General features: G+C 39.3%; 1 protein-coding gene across 2 annotated transcripts in view; it reads left to right on the top strand.

Moving 5' to 3' along the window:
* Positions 1-15167, top strand: part of MRTFA (myocardin related transcription factor A) — a 61363-nt gene that overhangs the window by 226 nt on the left and 45970 nt on the right. The gene's annotated exons all lie outside the window — the stretch shown is intronic.

Genomic DNA, 15167 nt, shown 5'->3' with positions numbered 1-15167 from the left:
ATTATTCAGTGGGCAGTAGAGGGTAGTTCTTAAACTAGTAATATGTATTACACTCAGCAGTTTTCTGCAAGCTGCAGTTGATTGGGATTGGAAGTAACCTGACTGGGAATGCCTTCCATAGTTCACCCCCAAGGAACATAAAATTTCATATGGTGGCAGTTCTCCAAGTAGTTTTGATGTGCAGTTGTGTAATTGGAGATCCATATCTGATGGGGATATAAAACCCAGTGCCATTAGTACCTACAGAGCTGATCTACTAACACTGAGCTTTGTTATTGCAAAGGCAGGGTTGTTGCCGTGGTGGAGTATTCAAAGCGCTATAGAAAAGCCAAATATTATTAGGGTTATTTAGTGTGAGGGCTGGACCATGTTATCCCAAGAGAAAAGCTAAGAATCATTTGCATGCTGTTTGCCTCTCTGGGCTGCCATTCAGTCAGCAGATCTTGAGTAGCCATGTCAACTTGCCTTCTCACTTGCTGCTGCTGCTGAACATCTGGTCAGTCTAAATCAAACACTTCTCAACCATAATATGATTGTGGAGGAGGTGACTGACCTGGGGTCAGTCTTGGGTGGGCATGCTCTACTTGCCTGTCTTGGTACTCAGTGCAGCAACAGCATAGGTTCCAGGGTTTGGGGACAAGGGATTCCATTCCTCTCCCTCACAGAGGAACCAACCCACCTCAGCCAGATGTGAGGGTTTGTATTTGGTGTTGGGTCAGAGAGACAAATAGGGATCTTGTGGGTGTTTACCCACTTGCTGCCCAGCTGCCTCCCTTTCTCAGTTGGTAGAGGCAGTCTTGGTGTAGTATTGGAGAACAAGAACAATGGGTTCTGGTGGACTTGAATGTCCAGCTTGGGTCAGCCTTGTCTAGTCTGGTTCAGAACTTCTTTGCCATTAGAATAGAGTGGGCTGTCTGAATACATCATGGGCTCAGCGTATTTGCAGATCTGGTTTTTGCTACAGAATAGATTGGAAGTAAACAAGTGTTTGAAGGGGTGAGTGTCACATGGTTTTCATAAATGGATCATGATCTGGTGAGATTTGGCTTGGCTGTGACTGACTCCCCCTGCAAGGGTGGGATCCATTGGGTTGGTCCACCCCAGAAGGTGATCTCACAAGCACATCTTTAGAAACCTAGTATCTGGAGCAATTTTGCAGTAACTTTAGAAATGAATTTTATGGGCCACATAGAGCTCCTGAGGGCTGTAGTTTGCCCACCTGTGCCATTATTGGTTTGGGGAAAACTGACCTGATAATATATCCAAAGTTTACATCTGTCTTCATCTTCAGTTGTACAACAGGTAATTTGGGATGTATGATAAAAATAAAATGTAGTTATAAAGTTAGCATGAAAGCTGCTGTATGTAACACTACTTTTAAAAAAAGCATTTGGCTTTACAGATTTAGGAATATATAATTAGCAGTGTATTTTTACTGAAATTATATAATTAGGAATAGATAATTAGTGCTTTTATATTACAATTCCCTATTGAATTCTTAAACCAGAATGTGCAAAGTAGCATAGGTACAGGTAAATGTTTAATTTGCCACGTCATACACAGGTTTAGCCATGAATGTTTGCTGTCTAGGTGTGATCATTTCCTCCTCATTTTGACCATAGTTGTAACTCTGATAGTGCAGTGTAAGTGGGCTGCAGTTCATTGTTTAAACACTCCTAGCCTTATCAAATTGGCTCTGGAGTAAACCTGGTGCTGAATGTATGACTAATTCGTATGCTGGGCAATGGAAAGGATATGCTAGCAGTGGCATGAGGTAGTCATTACAAGGGGCAGAAAAAGTCAACTGTTATTGTTGTTAAGGATTTTTCTGAAGGATTCTTCTGTTCTCAACTCCAGACACAGTCTGCTGAGTCAGAATTGAGTTTACTTAATGTGCTGAGTAGCTTCCCAGGAGGTTAACCCTCAGTGTGCCTTACATTGCACACGTTTTTATAGAAAAAATGTATTTACACAATCTTTTACTAGGAAATGCATACATTTCAACCTCAAAGTCTGAAATGATTACATTTGCATTTGTCTGTAATGTGGTTCTCCTTGTAATGTTGATGTGCCTGGTAGTTCTGCAAACTGAAGAACAATCTTGGCTCCACAAATATGTATGAACTCCATTTTCTTAGTTACCTAATATGATCATATATTGCTGTAAGTTCAATACCTCAAGACTGGAAACATACAATATGTTAACGAGAATAAACACCATATAATTTCAAAACTCTGTGTTACAAACAAAATTGGCAAAAATATATTTGGTTACTAAAAGAAAGCTGTGCTCCAGGAATGTCAGTACTGTATAGCTCAATGAAGATGTCAAACCTGTATGCAGTAGCTTTGAAAAAGACAAATTCTATGCCAGGGATCATTAGCAAGGAAAGCAAGCAGAGGGTCACCTGTTAAGGATTGTTGTACAATTTAATATGTGTAAAAATCAATGCCCAATAACCTTCCACCTTAGGACAAGTCCACCATAAGTGATATAAGGTGCCTTTGTCCTTGCAGCGTCTCTAACACACAAAAGAATGGTTCTGATTTATATAACTCGGCAGGACCAAAGTCGAAAGCCATCTATGAATGAGCTTTAATCCAGCTGAATTCAGGTAGACTTGGTTTGGACTGCAGCCTTAACGGTTTTGCTTCCTGGTAGCAATATGTTTTCATGCAGCTCTCAAAAATAATTCTTGTATGCTATTTTTTTATTTTGTAATTTTGGCTTTCACTTGCAATCAAATGATCACATCACCATTTCCCTGTGCTTCATCACTTGTATAGCCTTAGTCAACAGAAGTTGTAATCTCATATGTACTGAGGCCATAAAGCTTGCGATTGTATCAGTCTGGGTCTGTGTTGGTTCTTTCACATTCCTGGCTGTTCGGCTCTCCAGATTGTGCATTGTTAGTCACATAACTGATCAGAAGAGACTGGGTAGAACTTGCAGTAGCTTGTTAATCTGCATTGACATGCATAGCTTAGGAGTTTTCACTGTGTAGAAAAGGAGCCCATTCTGGAGAAACTCAGCTGTTGGGAATGTACGGAATTTCAGTCTTGAGACACTTCATGAAATGAACTTAATGCCTCAGGTAATGGAGAGTTTCCACTCAGCTATACAATGTTTGGGGCTCTTTCAAACATGCTGTGAAATTCTGGACACATTGTTCCGGACCTGGAACTTGTCATAGCTAGTGCAGGGTCAGTGTTTAGTATACCTAATAGTTTTTTCAGCCTTTGATCCCCAGGCTATTCGTTTTCAAGAGATCCATGAATGTTGCTTGCAGATGTGAACAGTATGCATTTAATGCTGGAAAAACCCACAAGGATCTTTGTGGAAGCCTGACAAATAATGAAGTTGCCTTGATTCAGCTTGAATCATCAGATAATTATGCCACAGCACCACCAAAAGTCAACAGATCTAAATCAAGTTTTTTCTCTCTCATTTCAGTTCAGACCAAAGGAAATTAGATCATAGCTTTGCCCTGCATTTTTTGTGCCCATGCAGCCTTTCCCAGACACATTATGCAAATGAAACAATGTGCTGGTAGAATGACAATGAATACATTTGGCAAAGTTTTGGAGGTCTATCCAGAGGTATATACTGTGCTTGCTTTCTTTAAAAATGTTTAGGGGTACTCTCATTTTCCTACGCATATTGAAATACTACCCCTCAATGAGGCCAAACTTAGATTCCCAAAAGGTTTAGGTGTATGCGTACCCCCCAGAAAAAAGCACTGGGTACATAGAAGCATAAGAACTTGAGCAAAATTTAATTTGTATATTTGAATAAACAAATGGGCAACTGGAGCATGTTGATTTCAGAACTGGAAGGAAATGCAGCTCTTCTGTGGTAGCATTTGTTTGGTTTCCACCATGAGAAAGGATAGCCTAGCAGACTGCCTCTCCCTGCTGCAGCCAAAGCCAATCTTTTAAGATCTGAGAAGCTCCTGCTCATCATTCCTTGACCAACGTGGAATGCCCGCTTTGAATAATTCATGAGAGGAAGACAGTAATGGCATAATAATCTTTTTTTGTGTGCACTGCTCAGCGTTATTTGTGAAATACAGTTGCATTTTCTGTTGATCTTGTTTCAAAGGAAAATTTGTTGAATGTTTTATTTTTAATGTAAACTTTGTAGAGATTTTTAAGTGGTCAAATTTTTAATAAATAATACTTCATCTGACTGATGCCTAATTGACTTTTAGATTCATTAAGTGATACTACAATAATAGAAGGTATCTTCTGGATATCTATATTTATGTTAAAATACACTTGCTTCATGCTCTCCCATGACAATATACACACTCTGTGTAGAAGAAGACCCATTAAGAGGCTCTTATTTTGGTCCCGGTGCACTCAACCTTGTATCTGAGAAACTTGGCCTCAAGTCCCATCTTGGCTTCTGTGCTTGTGCCAGCTTTTGATCCAGTTGCAACCTCTTGGCCTCAATTTGTTATATTTAAAATGGGTGTAATATCCACTTGCAAGTTAGATTTGTATAAGGGTGAATACAAATGTTATGAAATGTGCAACAAACTAAAAATGTGATATAAATAGTTAAGTGCAGTGTCAATAATTCCTTTTCAAGATACTGTGTATCATTGTGCAGCAGTCGCTTGTGTGATAGCAAATTTATTCCAGGATCTCTTTGGTTTGTTCTGGTTAGTGCCCCCCAATTCTGAAGGTAGTAATAGCTTTAGAATTACATTTATGCTAGAATTATTTCTGTATTTAACTTTAGCAAAGAGTAACAGTCCATATTAGAGTCAGTTTGAGGAGGGGGAATCTTGGAACAAAAGCAATCGAGTAATCACAACTACACTATTTGAAAAAGTATAGAGCATTCTTTTAAGTGCTGTGCACAGCACAGAATATTCTGAGACGCATTCATAATGCTAGAAATGTTTCAAATGTTTCTTTGGTTTTTGTGTCATTTTAAAAAAGCAATCCATGGTTTCAAGAAATTAATTTCATGAGATATAAATTCCTCCAGAAAGAAAGCACATTTAAAAAGTTAGTATCATACTATAACCTACTAAGTTCATAACTTTCTTTGTCTAGGAGAACTATAGGGGGGGAGGCAGTTGCCTTAATACATTTATTTTATACTAAATGTTTAAATTAGCTGTTGTAATAAACTTAAAATAAATTTCATCCTGGAGACAAGAAATAATGACCAGGTAAAATGGGAGTGAAATCCATTACTACATTTCTCAGCCTGATTGTCTCATCTGTAAATATTGTTGGATGCAACATGTGTCAGAGTTATTGTACTTCTTGTGGGCTGCAATTTTCAAGCTATGTGAATGTCCCAGTTTAGAGGGTCATGTGGGTGTACTAATTCCTGGAAGAGAACTCCCTCATTGGTATAGTCCTCTGGGGAATTTAAGAGTTCACATGCAACCTCCTCTTCCTTTCTCAAACAAGAGGGATTGTGCAAGGAAGCTGTTCACAGAAGGGAGTTCTGAAGGGATCCTTGCTTGCTGCGGCTCGGATCTTTTGGAGTTTCTGTAGCTTGATTTTGCATTGTACCGGCAGAGTGGATAACCTTGGAAATGCACAGAAAAATATTAGTTCTTAGTGACAGTCTATAAGGATTTGCTTTTAGAAAGAAAGTCTCGGATGAGTCTGAATCTGCAATCCTTCCTGTATTTTCATTTCATGGATAGTTTCCCTTGAGAAAAGGATTTGGTATGATTCTGCTGGAACCAGAAACTATATTAATGGCAGTTCAATCAGGTAACTTCCCTTTAGTTAAACAATGTTAATGTGCAAGCAGTACCAGGATCTGGGGAGTGGAACAGAATGCAGAGGTGTTTTTTTAAAAAATAAATAAAAAAGGTTGTATGTATTTCAACTTGGAGATTTCCTCCCCCATAAATTCAAATGTTTGAACAATGAGATCACTTCTCTGAATTTCAAGCAAATAGCTGCCAAACCTTAGGTTCTTTAATGAAGTAAATTTGACTGGGAAAGACTTCTCTCCTGATTACTGGCTGTGAGCATGCAGGCTACAGGTTTTAACTTTTGAGGAGTTCTGCAGGGAGCACTTGGACTAATCTTTGGGAATTTGCTTCTGCTTTTTATAGAATTTTACTTCTACAAAAATTGTTTTTTTGCTTACGTTTCAAATTCCGCTTATCTTCATTGTATGACAGCATGGTTAGTAAAAATTCTTGTAAAGATCCACTCTCATATGATTAAACTGTGTGAAATGAAGATATTTGATACCTTTACAAAGTAAGGATGTACATATACAGTACCTTCCTCCTGTAAAAACACTTGCAGTGGAAATTGAGTGCATGCCCTCTTAAAGTTAGGGATTGTCTTATGTGTTGTCTAATGGCAATGCAGTATTCTCATGTTTACAAGAGGTCCAGAGAATCAACTCTGTGCTAGTGGAATGTTTTGTTCAGATAACTCCTTAAGAAAGCTGTTAGCCCTTGCAAACTGGACAATTCCTACTTTCTTTTTTTAAAAAAAAGATGAGAGTGGGAATACTATAAAAGTCCTAGTTGCTCGGGGTAGGGTGGGGAATTGCTTTCTTTACTTCGTTCTTTCTAAAAAGTTGTTAGGGTCTGCAGCCAGGCTAGTCCTTCTAGACATTTATGGATCAGTATTAAAACACAGGAAGTGAAATTTGGAACAAAAGGACAATTTTTAGAGAGTGATATACTGTGATGATCTGTGTTGGGATTGATGGCTCCTGTTGGGGCATGTAGGAGAGGGATTGGAGCAGGAATAGCAAAGAGTCTGTCATTCATTGTGGATTTTTAAAGGATTTTTTAACAAGACCTTTTGTATGTGCCACAGGATGTACTGGAGGGTGCACTGGCAATCCCAAACTAAGCCGTGGCTTGTCTGAACATGTTGTCCAAACCTATCCTCATGGTTTAGCTCACTCCAGAATAACCAAAAACTGTAAACCAAGAACCAACATTGGATATGGCTTGTGGCTAGTCTGGAGAGAAGTAAACAATGAATTGCAGTTTGTTGGTCACACCAAGCAATGACAGCTTAACAGAATGATGGAATGAAGGGGCTGTGATCCCCTTCTCAAATGACCACATGCTAACACATTGTAATAAGGCACAATTTGGCTTAGCTTGATGTGTTAACTAGGCCAACCTGAGCCAGGAAACTATGGCTTAATTCCTGCTTGCAATCAAGTGTCTGATCAGGGTTCATTAACCTGAAGAGAGCCATACAGTTATAGTTTGAAGCTATGTGTGTTTAAATTCTGTAACACTAGTGATTTTTAAAAAGAATATAAAGTAATTTTTGAATCTGGCCCTCCTCTCTCTCAACCATTTCCACTGGAAATGCACTAAAGTCTAATGCACACTATTATAGGATGGTGTATGAAACACAATTTATGAAATTATTTGGCATTAAATATTTGCTGAAAGCTACTTGCTTTTTTTAAAAAAAGCCTTTACTAAAAACAACTTGAGTGCTGTAGCTCTGTCAGTGTTTGGTTTATATGAGTAGATAAGTATCCGTAAACCTTGTTGCATGTGATCATATGTGTCAGGTTCCTTTTTTCTATTTTAAAGAAACTAGTTCCAGTTATTTAAATAGATTCTTCTACACACACACGGATTTTTCTTAAGTTTACTTCCTTTCATTTTGTGAGTGTGCTGTCCTAGTTTGCAGCTTCCTCTGCAGATAAACTGGAATTGAGGTTTTTCCCCTTCAAAACATTCCCAGCATGTCCAGTGTTTGGGATGCATCTATTTTTTAAAGTATCTTGGTTCCCAGAAAAAGAACTACTTAAGATTTGTCTTTCAAACTCTGTTTGGCTGATGTCATAAACCAGTTCCAGCTGTCTTAGATTAAAGCAAATGCTGATAGTGAAGAGGGATTTCCATGGCATTCTAAAATAGGATGTGTGGGATGCACACTCAACATCCATTGTAGCTTATGAGGCCACTGCTGCTTAAAAAAAGAAGTGTGTGCGTTTATATAGGCATAAAATCACAATTTGAGTTATGGCTTAAAACAGGTGTGGGGAACTGGATCGGGCTGACAGGCCGGATTCTGATGTTTCCCACACCCCATGGGCCACTTTGACAAGTGGTCAGGGCTACCCACCTATTCTTCTTTGGCGATCACTTGTAGCAGAGTAAGATTGTCTTCCCTGAACACGGTCTTAACAGTGAGTCCGTAAGTGACTCTGAAGGCCAGTTCTGGATCCACATGTCCTTCCACAGTCAGTGGGGACATAGGTTTCCGGGTGGGAGTTGATCACAGTGAGAGACTGAAAAGTAGGCAGCTATGGTGGGAAGTGAGCATGCTGATTGGAAGTATTTACTGTTTAGGGAAGCTTTTAATGTTTGATGGATTACTGTATTTTAGTATTTTGTTGGAAGCCGCCCAGAGTGGCTGGGGAAGCCCAGCCAGATGGGTGGGGTATTATTATTGTTGTTGTTGGCAGTTAAGGGAAATAAATGCACATTGACAAAATATAGCCAGGGCCAGTTTTTTTTAAAAAAAATTATAATGATATTTATTAAAAGTTTAAAGATTACAGAAAAAAGAAAAAAGGACAACAATAAAGAAATTAACAGAACTTGCATTACAATACATAAAAAGAAAAACATAGAAAGACAATACAGCAAAAAGAAACAAAAACACTAAAACACACATCCAATATTCCATATCTTTACCTTTCATTTACTTGTTTCATCAACCTCCTCACACCTCCCTTTTTTGTATTCTAATTCAATTTAGCTATTTCAGCAAATCCTTTCCATCTTACTCAATTTTTGTTCTATGATTTACCTTAACCCAATCTGACCTTAAATTTTACATTTTGGCCCATTAACAATCTATTTTTACTTAATTCTTTATAACATTTCTGCTAAAGCCATGTAACTTCATTCCACCATCCTTCTAACATTCATTAATTTTGCTATATTTTTGTAAATATGCTTTAAATTTTTTCCAATCTTCTTCCACCGACTCTTCTCCCTGGTCTCGGATTCTGCCAGTCATTTCCATCAGCTTCATCTGCCATTCTTCCCTGGTGGGTAGATCTTGTGTCTTGGAAGAGCCAGTTTTTATGAAGGATGTCTATTAATAGTTATTAGCCTCAATGACTATGTTCTGCCTTCACTGTTCGAGGCGCTATGCTTCTGTATACCAGTTGCTGGGAATGAACAAGTAGAAGGTGAATGCTTTTGCACTGAAGTCCTGCTTGTGGAATTCCCACTTGTATCTGGTTTGCCACTGTGAGAACAGGACGCTGGATTAGGTGAGCTTTTGGTTTGATGCAGCAGGGCTTCTTTATGTTCTTAAGTGTGGTACCTTGAGGGGTGATTAACTTTCCTCCTCCCCACAAGGGTAGAGTTTTCCCACCCTTCCATTTGCCTAGTTGTGCCTAGTTGTGTATGTGGCTGAGAAGCAAGGATTGCTGGAAGCAATCTAGTGAGTTGATGTGTAGGAGGCAATTCTCTTGGCACTTAGATGCACTTTTGAGGATATGTTACTTGAACATGTGCAAGCTTGTATTCCATTCTACTTCACCCCCAAGAGATAAAAAACTGTCTAAAAGGAAACAGGTTGTCAAGAATAATGAATAGCACACTAATAATAACAACTTAATTTTTTGTAGACCATGCCACCAGTTGTTTTGTGGGTGTGGTTTTGCATTTTGCTCTTAAGGTATATACCACCTTAACCGGACAAAGTGGAAGATCCCCAGATCAAAACTACCCTGAACTCTTTTAGAAAGCCTTAAAGTAGAGCTTTTTAAAATAAAGGTCAATCTTAATTACCCTTTCACATATATTTTTGTGTCTTTTACTTAGTAAGGATTTATGTTGCCAAATGTTCTTGGAAGAATCTGGAGCTATTGTAATGTATAGTAACTGTCCTTATTGACTGAATGCCTGATATTTTCACAGGACACAGTGTACTTGAACAGTGAAATTTATGTTTTTGACAACTTTATTAGATTTCCATCCATTGCCTATCAGATTTATTTTTAGGAATATTAGAGTGCTGTATCGGTGTGAGAGAGTCATCTACATCAAACCTTTATCATCCTTTGTATTTTCTTCGGAGAGGGAAAACAGGGTGCAATATGAGCAGATTTTCTCTACAGCCTTCAAACACTGTTTAGCATCGGTGGCACTAAAATGTTTGACTTTGCACATCTTCTTTTCAAGTTCAGTATAATGCAGGAGTATGTTAGGCTTTTAGTACTGTGTAGTGGCTCTAACTAAGATGGAGAAATTCAGATAGGAAAAATGATTTTGTATAATAAATCAGAAGGTCTATTCTCAGTATAACTTAGTTGGATATTGCCCATTATCACAGTTCAGTAATACAGCCCAACTAGGCAAAAACACTCCAGGAGGGTGGGGAAAGTGCTGTAGGAGCTAAATAGAGAGAGCCTAGAGCCTGAGGTTCCCATCTCCTGCTTTACAGTTTTTGCAGCCAGTTTGTTTCACAAGCCATTTGCAGCCACTGGTTAACCTACCATTTTCAGGATTTATTTATTTTTTACATTTCCTGTGTGAGGTGTTGCTTCCTTGTAAGTCTGCTCCTTAACCTTACACAGGATCATGAATGAAAAGGAGGAGACTCATAAATTATTTCAGTACAATAAAAATAATTGAGAATGCTTTGTTTCCAAAAGCTCAAAATATCAAGGGAAGTATTTTATCTTTGACCTTTTTAATAAAAAAGCAGCTTTAGGATTCCCACCTGGGACTAAGGCTCTATAGGTTTGTCAGAGCTTTCTCCTTCAGCATCAGTCATTAATAGGTCATCATCAGGCTTAATAACTTTGATTTAACCCGGTAGCACACAAGCCCTCAGTTTTGTCTCACAATAGCCATTTGTTGAAAGCAGAGGTAGCTACTAGGTTGACTTTTCCAGTTTCCAAGAGATGGTTATAGTTCTGCCCTGTAGCAACTCTCCTTACAGAGTATCCAACCATCAGTTTGTCAGGAATAGCCTTACCTGACACTTCTGGTGCTACATTGACACAAATCTCTTGGATCTACAGCACCCTCTGCTGTTCTAATGTTATTTTATTAAAAGTGTCATTTGTGCCAAATGTACAGTGTTTCTTTTCCATAGTAAGGTTTGTCTTGCTTTTTAGGATATGCCTGGAACAAATCTCAGCTAAAGTGTCTGGAAATCCATGTTTGCACAAACAAATTTGATTGTTTACTAACATCAAACTTGGCTATATCCCGTGTTTTGTCAAAGGAGTTTAGTAGCGCTAAGGACTTGAGTCCATGGGTGGGGAACCAGACAGACAATTGAATTTAGACCAGCCATGCTCACCTGTTAAGTCACCTGACTTTAAATTTCATTGGACATGGAGATCTCTGAGCTAAGTGCTAAGATAACAGACAACTGATCTCTTATCTTCAGTCTTGGCACTAAGCACCACAGCACTAACATCTTAAGATCAGCAATAAACCTCTGCTTACTTGTTAAAAGACTGCAGGCAGAGACTTTTCTCTGATCTTAGTTCTGTGATGAGATAAGCCTCTGCCTGCTCAAGGAGCATTTCTTTTATCTCTCCGGTGGGATCATAGTAGGCTAAGCAATTGCTTTCTCTTTAAGCTCTCAATTCTTTATTCCTTTGCAACCCTTGCTTGAATTCATGCCATGGCTTCAAAGATTCCTGGTGAATGCAATTTTCCATGTGGAACCAATTCCAGTGAGGCTTGCATTTGACGTGAAATTTTAAAAGAAGTGAGCTCCAGTGGTTCTTTAGGAGCTTTGATGTTACCTGCCTCATCCCTGGTGTTGTATGACATCATGTATGGCACAGCTTTCCAAACTCTGTGTTGCAACAGTGTGTAAGTATGTCGTGCGAATGCTCCCTGTGCTCCTCCCAAGGCTGGAAAGGGGTTAGTTTAACTTCCAGTTTGCTAGTAAAACTGAATTACTGTGTCATGAAATGATTTATATTTAAAAAGTGTGTCACCAATATTAAAAGTTTGAGACACGTGGACTTGACTGAAAGAAAATGGCCCCTGACGGGTCTGATTTGATCTGGGGACTGCAGGTTCCCCATGTCTAATATATCCAGTGATATTTAGATAGCCAATGGAGTCATTACCTTTGTTGCCATTCAGGGTTGCTTGGCTTCAGCATAATCACCATTTCATAAAATGCAGCATCTGTTTAGAAAAGGAAACATGGGCAGATGCCTTTATACTGAGTCAGACCTTTGGTCCATCTAGCTGAAGTTTTGTCTGCATTCACTGGGAGTGGCTCTCCAGGGTTTGACAGAGCATATTCCCAACCCTGCTTAGAGATGCCAGGATTGAATCTAGGACTGTCTTCATGCAACACAACTGTTCATCCATCGGAGGCCTAAAGTTAAAACGAGTGCATTATGTTTCACTTAAATGGAAAATGGTTTGCCCTAAATAACCCCCTCCTTGCTGTTCCCGCAGAAGCTTATTTCTTAGTTAAAATGTTGCATTTAAGCTTTTTACACTCCTTCCCTTTCAAACTTTAACTCTCATGCACATATATTTGCTAGCTGAAACACTGCAAAACTCCTCCCTATCTTTTGTAGTGACTTTTGTTTTCCCCATGCTTTGATTTAGAGTCTTGGAAGAATCTTTGGGATTCTTGGAGAAGGAGCCTGCGTCACTGAGAAACATTTGACTTTTTGGCCTTGTAGTGAAGCTAGAAATCAAGTCAGCCTAAAAGCATTCCTTAGTCAAGCTGGCCTACTTACCCTTTAGTTTGAATATGAAAGGGCCTCAGTGGGAATCTTGGCATTTTTTACCACCTGTCGGGGCAGCTGCAGGTTATGTGAGAAGACTATTGATAAGACTATGGATTCGGGTGGGAGAGATGTGTAGGGAAGTGGCAGTCTTTTTATTTTCTGCTTTCTTGGACCCCTTATTTAACATTTTCATGTATCCATGAGAAGTCTGGAGGGTGGCAACATGAGGAGCCTTTTCTGTGGTGGCTCCCATTTGTGGAATGCTCTCTCCAAGGAAGCTCATTATAAATCTTTAGGTGCCGGGCAAAAACTTTCCTCTCTGACAAGACCTTTTAGAAGTGGCCAGGATGTTTTCCCCCCCCTCTTGGTTTTAATGTTTCTATGTGGGACTTTTTGTCGGTTTTGTTTTGGGTTGCCCTGGGCAAGATGAAGCGACTAACAAATTCAGTAAATAAAAATAATAATATCCGTTGTGTAACTCTAACTGAGCTGTGAGGTAACTGGTGGGAGGATGTAAAAATGTGACAGACCAAATAAAACTTGCTACCAAGCCTTTTTAGCACACAGACCTGGCTTCAGCCTGGTTTTGTACCACTGCAGTGATGGCATAGTAGAAGAAGATAGATACTGGTGATGTGGACAGATCACTGCATGTTGTGTGGGGGTCTCTGTTGCCCAAATGGTTAAAATTGTGAAGGCTAACAACTTAGAGACATTTACACATGGAACATAAAATTAATTTGAAGAAGAGTGCTACTACTAAGGGAAGAATTTGCTCAATATTGGTTATCCGTGTTTTGTCATCTCTTTCAAATTCAAGTAGCTTGAGCTGCTTCTCTAGTAGATGCAGAAGTCACTAGGTAAGGTAATGGTAAAGGACCCCTGGACGGTTAAGTCCAGTCAAAGTCAACTATGGGGCATGGTGCTCATCTAACTTTTCAGGCCGAGGGAGCCAGCGTTTGTCCACAGAAAGCTTTCCGGGTCATGTGGCCAGCATGACTAAATTGCTTCTGGAGCAACAGGACACTCTGATGAGTGCCAGAGCACATGGAAATGCCGTTTACCTTCCTGCCGGAGTGGTACCTATTTTTCTACTTGCACTAGTATGCTTTTGAACAGCTAGGTTGGCAGAAGCTGGGACAGAGTGTGGGTGGTGCTGTGGTCTAAACCACTGAGCCTCTTGGGCTTGCTAATCGGAAAGTCGGTGGTTCGAATCCACACAAAGGAGTGAGCTCCCGCAGAAGGCACTATACATAATGAGAAAGTGTATTGGTATATAAAATTAGGAAACTTGTGGGTAATACCCAAAGGAGAATCAAGCTGAAGATTACGGAACTATGCGGTGAAGAACGTTCTTGAAGAAAAGGGAAATACAGCGAAGGAGGATATAGAACATTCTGTAGAGGAAGATGTGCAACTTAAAATGTTGTATAAAGTAAAGCAGTTTAAGATATTGGGTATTGGCTTGAACACTGAAGATGTTCTTTATCTATATGGCAACCTTCTCAGTAGCGTGTCTGAAAGTCCAACTAGAGCACAGCAGTGCCTTATCTCATCCCAGTAAATAACTTCTCTCATTCAACAAAGCAAAGTTAGCTTTAACTGAAGTTTTGTGCAGCTCACTCTTACTTTTTAAGTTGTAATGGGCATGGATCTGAAAGAACATACAGTATCCTTCACAATCCCAAATACTATTTCCACATCCTTGAGGGAAACAATACTAAATTGATCCAAGTTGCTATGACAGTTGGCTGCTTCTAATACCTCTGGTGTGGCTGCAGTAGTAATCGTAGTTTTCAAGATGAATCATATTTGAATGATTTCATCAGTGTAGAACAGTACAAACTAAACTTGTCACAGTGATCTGTAGATGCCTCATCCTTTGGCTGCTCTTTAAGGTCCTTGTATCAACAGGAGCTTAGCTGGATGAAATTTCTATTGACATTGAGTGACAGAGGCAAAAAAAGTTTACTTTGTTCCACGTTGTAGGCCTGTGAAATGTTGGTGGTACTCCAGAAAATGTTGGTACTTCACAAAATCCTTAAAACTGGCCCACTAGTTTTAAACATTTATTGTATGCAACTGCCACCTTTTATAACTTTCCTGAAAGCAGTAAATTCAGTAAAGATGGAGTCTGATGCTGGAATTCTCTTTTGTCAAGCTTATTTTCTTTATGATGCTTTCATAAAGAGCATCACTATGTGTAGGTAACAATTTCTGGTACAATTTGTGGTTCAGTTCCTGCCCAGTCTGGGTCATTATGGCTTTCTTAGATGAATCTGCTGGCCTGGTTCATATGTAAAGAAAATCCATGGTTTCCCACTACATGAACAAGTCTGCAAGGAGCTTGTGTGCTCCTTCTCCAGTTTTGCATACAGGAGGAAGCTATCTAAAGTTACTGCTTTTGATTTTAAACAAACCAAACTCAGAAATGGTGGTTTGTTTCTACAAG

This window comes from Podarcis bocagei, assembly GCF_964188305.1.
Source record: "Podarcis bocagei genome assembly, chromosome: 10".
Classification (NCBI taxonomy): domain Eukaryota; kingdom Metazoa; phylum Chordata; class Lepidosauria; order Squamata; family Lacertidae; genus Podarcis; species Podarcis bocagei.
The sequence above is the reverse complement of the archived record's forward strand: the minus strand, read 5'-3'. Positions and strand labels throughout refer to the sequence as shown.